This window comes from Triticum aestivum, chromosome 6B (assembly GCF_018294505.1).
Source record: "Triticum aestivum cultivar Chinese Spring chromosome 6B, IWGSC CS RefSeq v2.1, whole genome shotgun sequence".
Classification (NCBI taxonomy): Eukaryota; Viridiplantae; Streptophyta; class Magnoliopsida; order Poales; family Poaceae; genus Triticum; species Triticum aestivum.
This window is the reverse complement of record NC_057810.1, coordinates 32,664,529-32,672,972: the sequence shown is the minus strand read 5'-3', so window position 1 is coordinate 32,672,972 and position 8,444 is coordinate 32,664,529.

The following is an 8,444-nucleotide window of genomic DNA, read 5'->3' as shown; positions in this document are numbered from 1 at the left end:
CGCTGGCTACTCGTCCACCTGCTCTTCAGCAGGCAACAACCAGATATGTGCCAAGTCGCCACCCGTACCATCGCCTGTGGGTCTCATCACACCCCTGCCGGCACGCGGACCGCAGCCGATTACTCATCGCAACCCACTGCCGTGGTATGGTGCCACTGCTGCAAATCACGCACAGTCATCCGTCGCGTCTCAACCACAATCTTCAACCCTGGCCGAGTCTTCTACAAATGCCCGAATCATGGGGTAATAATATGTTTAAGTGTTGTTCTGCTGCTTTCAGTTGCTGATTTTTTAATAGTTTGGTTGATGATCTTCCAATTTGATTCGTGCAGAAAAGGGAAGATTCGTGTGATTTGTATTTTTGGGAAGTTGTTGATGTGGGGGAATGCAACTACGCTGATTATTTGGTTAGCTGAGGAATCCCAATACCAGCGGGTTGGGGTGTTGGACAAGTAACTGAAGGAACGACAGAAAAGGAAGATGCAGAGCAGAAGGTTAAAGATGTAGTTCCTCTGATCATGGCCAAGCAACAACTGCTGAACGGCCTTGACAACAATGAGGAGATGAAAGAGCTTGTGAAGATAATGGGCAAAATCGATGTGCTCTGTAGGATGATTGTCTCTTTATTTGCAGTGTATGTAGCACTCGTGATGTATTTAGTGGCTATGACATGAGCATTTTGCTGAAACTAGTAATGAATGAAACCTGTGTAGCAGGCTGGGCGTAGTGTTGTGAACATCTAATGATTTCTATTAACGGAAATCAGGGGATATCCCCTTTTTCTCATAAATAAATAAATAGCAGAGGCCCTGTCGGGTCAGCTTTGTTCTCATTCGAAGACGTCGAGCAAATTGCAGTCCAACAGCAAACTATGTCATCAAATTCAAGTTTCACAGCCAAATATGAGTACAACTAAACAACAATGTCATCATGTTTTAGTCATCATACAATCACCAAACACAAATCAGCATACATAACAAGTGATGTTCTCACAGCAAAATACTAAACAACATGTTCGTCAGGTTTCAGTTGTCATAGCAAACACAATTTCACATAGTAGATAAAAAACGTCTTCTGACAGGCAAATACGACAAAAGCAATGTAATCATCATCGCAGCAGCAGCGTCAACATCTTCGCCATGTGTATCAGTCTGAATCATAATTCCCCACGGCGTCATCTTCTTCTTCGTCCTCAACGTCCTTGAACATTGGCTTCTTCTTGATCAACTCTTGTATGTCGACAGCACGACAGGCAATCTTTTTGCCGGTGTCATTGACGTGATGGTTCTCAAAGATATTAGGAACATCTGTGTTATCTTGTACATCAGGAGCCATGTAAGCATCATCTTGTTGTGCAATTTCATTAAACAAATTCCTCTGCTCAAACCTTTGTAATACTCTCTAGTCATTGCTACATGCAAATGTGTCTTCCAAGAAAAATATCTGTGTTGCTTGATTTGCCAAAATAAAAGGCTCATTGGTCTGGTATGCCACCTTGACATTGATGGATTTGAAATAATCATCAGCTCTGGGTTTTGCGATCCTGGAAAACAGGTTATACCAACGACAGCACAACAGAACCACACACCGATGATCCTCGAAACTGGAGATATACTGCAACTAAACAATGTCTGTTATGTTAGCATACATTTCAGTTGTCTCTTTGTCATACATATCCGTGCTCATGATGGCACTGTTTTGTGTCTTCCTGCCTTCGTCTCGTGCAAGGGTGTTGTAGCGCACATCTCCAACAACGCAAGATTCATAATGTCTTACCCGAGTATCAGGACCCATTGCTAGTGAGTAAAGGGCATCATCAACTTCCTGCCCATCCCCCCGCATCTTCTTAACCTATGGTTAGAAATTGACAAACTGATCATCTTATGTACTCAATATATTAAAAAAACTGACAGTGCAATTCAAAACCTTACATGGCTCTTGAACCATTTCGCAAATCCTACCATAACCAGTTTGTCAATGTTTCTTGGATTTTGCGGCAGTAACTCCTTTTTGTAGATGCTACACAACATAGTGATCGCGTCAAACATCTAAATATATAAGAATGTGCTGCAAGTTTAGTAGATTATGATGTATAAGTTGCAGTATTGCACTTACTTGATATAAGGTAGTATCTTAGGATAGTTATTCAACACATACCAAACCATTTTGTCCAAATCTTTAGGTTTGTCCTCTTGTCGACTCTTCCCTGTAACTCGAACAGAATAATCGAAAACATTGAGCCCGGGATTGTCTTCACCCACCTCTTTGCTAAGCTGATCAGCTGTTTCAATGTATTTTGAGCAGAATGTCAATGCTTCTGTAGCAATGTAGGCCTCTGCAATGGAACCCTCGGGTCTAGCTCTGTTCCTAACATAACCCTTGAAAGTGCCTAGCCGCCTTTCAATAGGGTACATCCAACCATACTGTACTGGACCTCTAAGTAGTGCCTCATCAGGTAGATGAACAACCAAATGCACCATCACATCAAAGAAGGCTGGAGGATATATCTTCTCAAGGTCGCATAGGATAGTTGGTATCTTGTCTCTAAGACGCTCCAAAGCATCTATCCTAATATTTCTACTGCAGAGTTCCCTGAAGAATTGTCCCAACTCTGCAACTGCTCTGTATAAGTCAGGGCTGCCCAATCCTCTAAGGATAACAGGTAAAACCCTTTGAAGTAGGACGTGGCAGTCATGAGTTTTCAACCCTTGTACCTTGTTTCCATCTGCACTGACTCTCCTTTTAGGGTTGGAAGCAAATCCATGTGGGAATCTCACACGTGATAGGACCTCGCAGAATTCTTTTCTTTTTACCTTGTCCAAGATGTACACAGCTGGTGCCATATCCCGTGGTTTACCTTCATCTTACACCTGCAAATCCTGTCTGATACCCAGGTGTGTCAAATCAACCCTAGATTTTAAGGTATCTTTCGTCTTGCCTTCAATATTAAGAAGTGTGCCGATAATGCTGTCACATATATTTTTCTCGATGTGCATCACATCAAGATTATGCCGCAGATCCAAATCTTTCCAATACTCCAAGTCCCACAAAGTGGACCTGCGGGTAAACACTAATCTCTCTTCTACCCTACCACGCTTCCTTTTCCCGCTACCATTACTAGGATGGTTTCCTGGTGTAATATGCCTGACCTTCTCTAATTCCACTTGCAACTCATCGGCGGTGAGCCTCTTTGGCGCATCATGGTTTTCATGCTTTGCATTGAACACATGTCTTCGGTATTTTCTAGGATGCGGCTTGTCCTTGGCAAGGAAATAGCGGTGTCCAATGTAACAGATCTTGGTAAGTATTGCGTATGACAGCGGATTCCTGTCACAGCGAACACATGCATTGTAACCATGTGTCGTTCGCCCTGACATAGTTCCCAAAGCCGGATAATCATGGATGCACCAAATTATAACAGCACACAGAAAGAAATCAGCTGGTGGGTTGCTATATAGGTCTCGAGTGAGAACACCCCTCCATAGCTGTTGAAGTTCCTCCATAAGAGGCTCCATGAACAAATCAAAATCCTTTCCAGGACTTTTTGGACCTGGGATGAGCAAGGCCATCATGTAGTTTGATTCTTTGGTGCAGGCATTTGGAGGCATGTTGTAAGGGATAACAAGCACTGGACACATGCTATATGTGGCGCTCTGGTGGCCAAATGGGTTAAATCCATCTAAAGTTAAGCCAAGTCTAATGTTTCTCGGGTCAGCAGCAAACTTTTTGTGTTTATGATTGAAGCTTTTCCACTCACTACCATGAGATGGATGGCTCATTATATTCTGATCTCTGTACTCCTGGTTCCTAGAATGCCACAATACATCCTCTCTTGTTTCAACATCATGAAACAACCTCTGCAATCTTGGTATAATTGGAAAATGTCTCAGAACATTATGAGGAATCCTCTTCATAGCATTGCCATCTTTCCATCTTGACGATTTGCATTTCGGGCATTCACTTAAGTTGGCATAATCCTTCTGGAACAGAACACAATTATTCTTACAAACATGGATCATATCATATCCAATTCCAACTGCACGAAGGAAATTCTTCATTTTACTGTAGGTGTGTGGCAGCTCAGACGCATCTGGGAAAGATTTGCGGAAAGCAGCCAACATCGCATCGAATGATTTGTTGGTCATCCACTCAGATGTCTTCACCTGAAGAAAGGTGACCATAGCTGAGAATACTGACAGCTTATTTCCTGGGGTGACAGCCACGTTGCATTGTTCCAACATGCGGGCTGAAAGCACAAGTGCTCCCTAGGTGGTTTTGGTAATTAATGTCAACATATCTCTGGTTGGACTAACACTTTTATCTAGTATATTTCAGACAAGTTCAACAATGAAGTGGCATGGACTAAAGGATGTGGAACTCCTTCAAGATGCTAAGGACAAGGGATTGGCTAAAGCTTCAAGCTCAAGACTCTTCATTTTACATTTTAGTGATCCAAGATCACATTGAGTCTATAGGAAAAGCCAATACTATCAAGGAGGGATGAGGTGTTGCTTAATGAGCCTCTTGTTTCATGTGCTTAGTGATATGCTCCAAAACCCTCAACTACTTTCTCACATCCACATATGACCTAAACCTAAAGCCAAAATCGGTCACACCGATTCTTTCTATCCGGCGCCACCGAGTTCAGATGTCATAGCCACTGCCACAAACCCTAGGCAAATCGGTCTCACCGATAGGGATCTCGGTCTCACTGAGATGGGATTGTAATCTCTCTGTGTATGTCCATTATCAAAATCGGTCTTACCGAGTTTGAGCAATCGGTCCTACCGAGATTACAATGCAAACTCTCTGGTTAACTTATTACCAAAATCTATCCCACCGAGTTTGAGTAATCGGTCCCACCGAGTTTGCCTGACCAACTCTCTGGTTAGCTAATTACCAAAATCGGTCTTACCAAGTTTGTGTAATCGGTCTCACCGAGATTACACTATGCCCTAACCCTAACCATATCGGTCCTACCGAGTTGCATTTCGGTCCCACCAAAAATCCTAACGGTCACTAGATTTACTAAATCGGTCTGACCGAGTTTGTTGATTCGGTCCCACCGAGATTGGTAAATTTGTGTAATGGTTAGATTTTGTGTGGAGGCTATATATACCCCTCCACCTCCTCTTCATTTGTGGTGAGAGCCATCAGAACAAACCTACACTTCCAACTTACCAGTTCTGAGAGAGAACTACCTACTCATGTGTTGAGGCCAAGATATTCCATTCCTACCATATGAATCTTGATCTCTAGCCTTCCCCAAGTTGCTTTCCACTCAAATCTTCTTTCCACCAGATCCAAATCCTATGAGAGATAGTTGAGTGTTGGGGAGACTATCATTTGAAGCACAAGAGCAAGGAGTTCATCATCAATGCACCATTTGTTACTTCTTGGAGAGTGGTGTCTCCTAGATTGGCTAGGTGTCACTTGGGAGCCTCCGACAAAGATTGTGGAGTTGAACCAGGGAGTTTGTAAGGGCAAGGAGATCGCCAACTTCATGAAGATCTATCGCTAGTGAGGCAAGTCCTTCGTGGGCGACGGCTATGGTGGGATAGACAAGGTTGCTTCTTCATGGACCCTTCTTGGATGGAGCCCTCCGTGGACTCGCGCAACCGTTACCCTTCGTGGGTTGAAGTCTCCATCAACGTGGATGTACGATAGCACCACCTATCGGAACCACGCCAAAAACATCCGTGTCTCCAACTGCGTTTGAATCCTCCAAAACCCTTTCCTTTACATTCTTGCAAGTTGCATGCTTTATTTTCCACTGCTCATATACTCTTTGCATGCTTGCTTGCTATGTGTTGTGAATGTTAAACTTGTGCCTAAACTCTACTTAAACTTAAAATTGCTAAAAACTGCAACTTTGGTACTTAGTGTCTAACCCCCCCCTCTAGACACCTCTTCTCAAGGTCCTACAAGTGGTATAAGAGCATTGGTCTCCATTGCTTTAGTTTAATCACCATTGGAGGAAGATGTATGAGTCTACTTTGGGGAGTCTTAGACATAGAGTGCCTATTCTTGATAGAGAGTACTTTCATAAGTGAAAAATGAGATGCTTGTAATTTTCAATCAATATCATTTGAACAAGTACATTGCTAGTCCTTGTGCACCTTATGTTGATCCTATGCATCCTACCCTTGATGAGTCTATTGACATGATTAGGAATGTTAGAACTGTTAATCTTATCACTAGAGGCTTGCCTAGAAACTTGGTTGGAAAACTGCCTACTCTTGAGTGTGCTTACACTATATGGAAATTTCTTGATGAACGATTTCCTGATTATTCTTTGAAAAATCTTGATGAAATTCTTCATAAGTCTATTGCCTTGAGTAAGATGAATTCCAATGATCCTATGTTAGGTGATCGTCTATTTGAACTTACAAATCTTATGCGTGCCAAAGGAAATGTTGGAATTATTAGCGATATTATTTCCGAAGCCACTAGAATTCATAAGCAAGATTATTGTCAAACTCATACTAATGAATCACTCTCACTAGGAATTGATCCACCACATGACGATGTTGAACATGGATACTATGATCCGGATGATGATGATGACTTTGATCTTGATGATGCAATGAGACATTTTGGTCTTATGGCAAACCTTCGGGGATATATGGCAGGAGGAAAGGAATGGGTCCTTGATAGTGGATGTACCGATCACATGACCGGAGATAAAGACATGTTTCGTGAGCTTGCTGAAAATGATAGTCCTCGAAAGTATGTCACTTTCGGTGACAACTCAAAGGGTAAGGTGGTTGGCCTCGGTAAGGTGGCCATATTACATGACAGCTCCATTCAGAATGTTATGCTCGTTGAATCTCTTGGCTACAACTTACTTTCAGTATCTAGACTTGCTGATTTCGGTTTCAATGTCCTATTTACTGAAGTAGATTGCCAAGTGTTTCGTCGAGACAATCATAAAATGGTCTTTACCGACATACGTAGAGGTGATCTATACATTGTTGATTTCACTAAAAAGGCTCAACCTAAAACTTGCTTCATTGCTAAATCCTCAAAAGGTTGGTTATGGCATAGATGACTAGGTCACGTTGGCATGAGAAACCTTGACAAGCTTATTAAAGGGAATCATATCCTTGGTGTTAACGATGTCATATTTGATAAGGATAGACTTTGCAGTGCTTCTCAAGCAGGTAAATAGGTTGGAGGAAGGCATCCCGTGAAGAACATCATGACCACAAGGAGGCCACTTGAGCTACTTCACATGGATCTTTTTGGTCCCAACTCTTACAAGAGTCTCGGTGGAAATTCTTTTGGTCTAGTTATAGTTGATGATTTTTCAAGATTTACGTGGGTGTTCTTTCTCGATGATAAATCGCAGGTCCAAAAGATCTTCAAAAACTTCGCTAGGAAGGCCCAAAATCAGTTTGAAGTGAAGATCAAGAAGGTTCACAGCGACAATAGAACGGAGTTCAAGAATGCAAATGTGGACATCTTTCTTGATGAAGAAGGGATTTCACACGAGTTCTCGGCTATGTACACACCTCAACAAAATGGAGTTTGAGAGGAAGAACCGGACGCTCATCGAAATGGCAAGAACGATGCTTGATGAGTACAAGACGCCGAAGCACTTTTGGGCAGAAGCGGTTGAGACAGCTTGTCATGCAACAAATCGCTTGTATCTTCACAAGCTACTCAGCAAGACGGCATACGAGCTCCTCACCGGTAACAAACCCCAAGTTGGATACTTTCGAGTATTCGGCTCAAAGTGCTACATTCTTGATAAGCATCGTCGTTCTAAATTTGCTTCTAAGTCTCATGAAGGTTTCCTACTAGGTTATGGCTCAAACTCTCACACATACCGTGTCTACAACAATTTCACCCGAAAGGTTGAAGAGACGGTAGATGTGAAGTTTGATGAATCTAACGGCTCGCAAGTAGAGCAATTGCCAATTGATGTAGGAGACAAGGATCCATCGGAAGCAATCCAAGACTTGTCTATTGGCACGGTTCGTCCAACGAAGGTGAAGGAGAGTACCTCGTCCATCCAAGTGGAAGCTTCTACTTCACGACAAGGTGAACCAAGAGTTGATACGGAAGCATCCACAAGTGGGACACACCAAGATGAAGAAAACGAGGAAGTGCATCAAGAACGTCAACAACCTCCTTCTCCACCACGACAAGAGAACGACAACACCAACAATGAAGAAGATCAAGAAGAAGAAGAAGATGAAGAATATGTTCAACCAAGACCCAAGCAAAAGCTTTCACGAGTTCGAGCAAGGATTGCTAAAGACCATCCCGTCGAGCAAATCTACAATGATATTCAAACCGGGAGAATCACTCGCTCTAAAACTCGTTTAGCTAACTTTTGCGAAAACTATTCTTTCATCTCTAGCATTGAACCTATGAAGGTCGAAGAAGCATTGGAAGATCTGGATTGGATAAACGCTATGCATGAAGAGTTACACAAC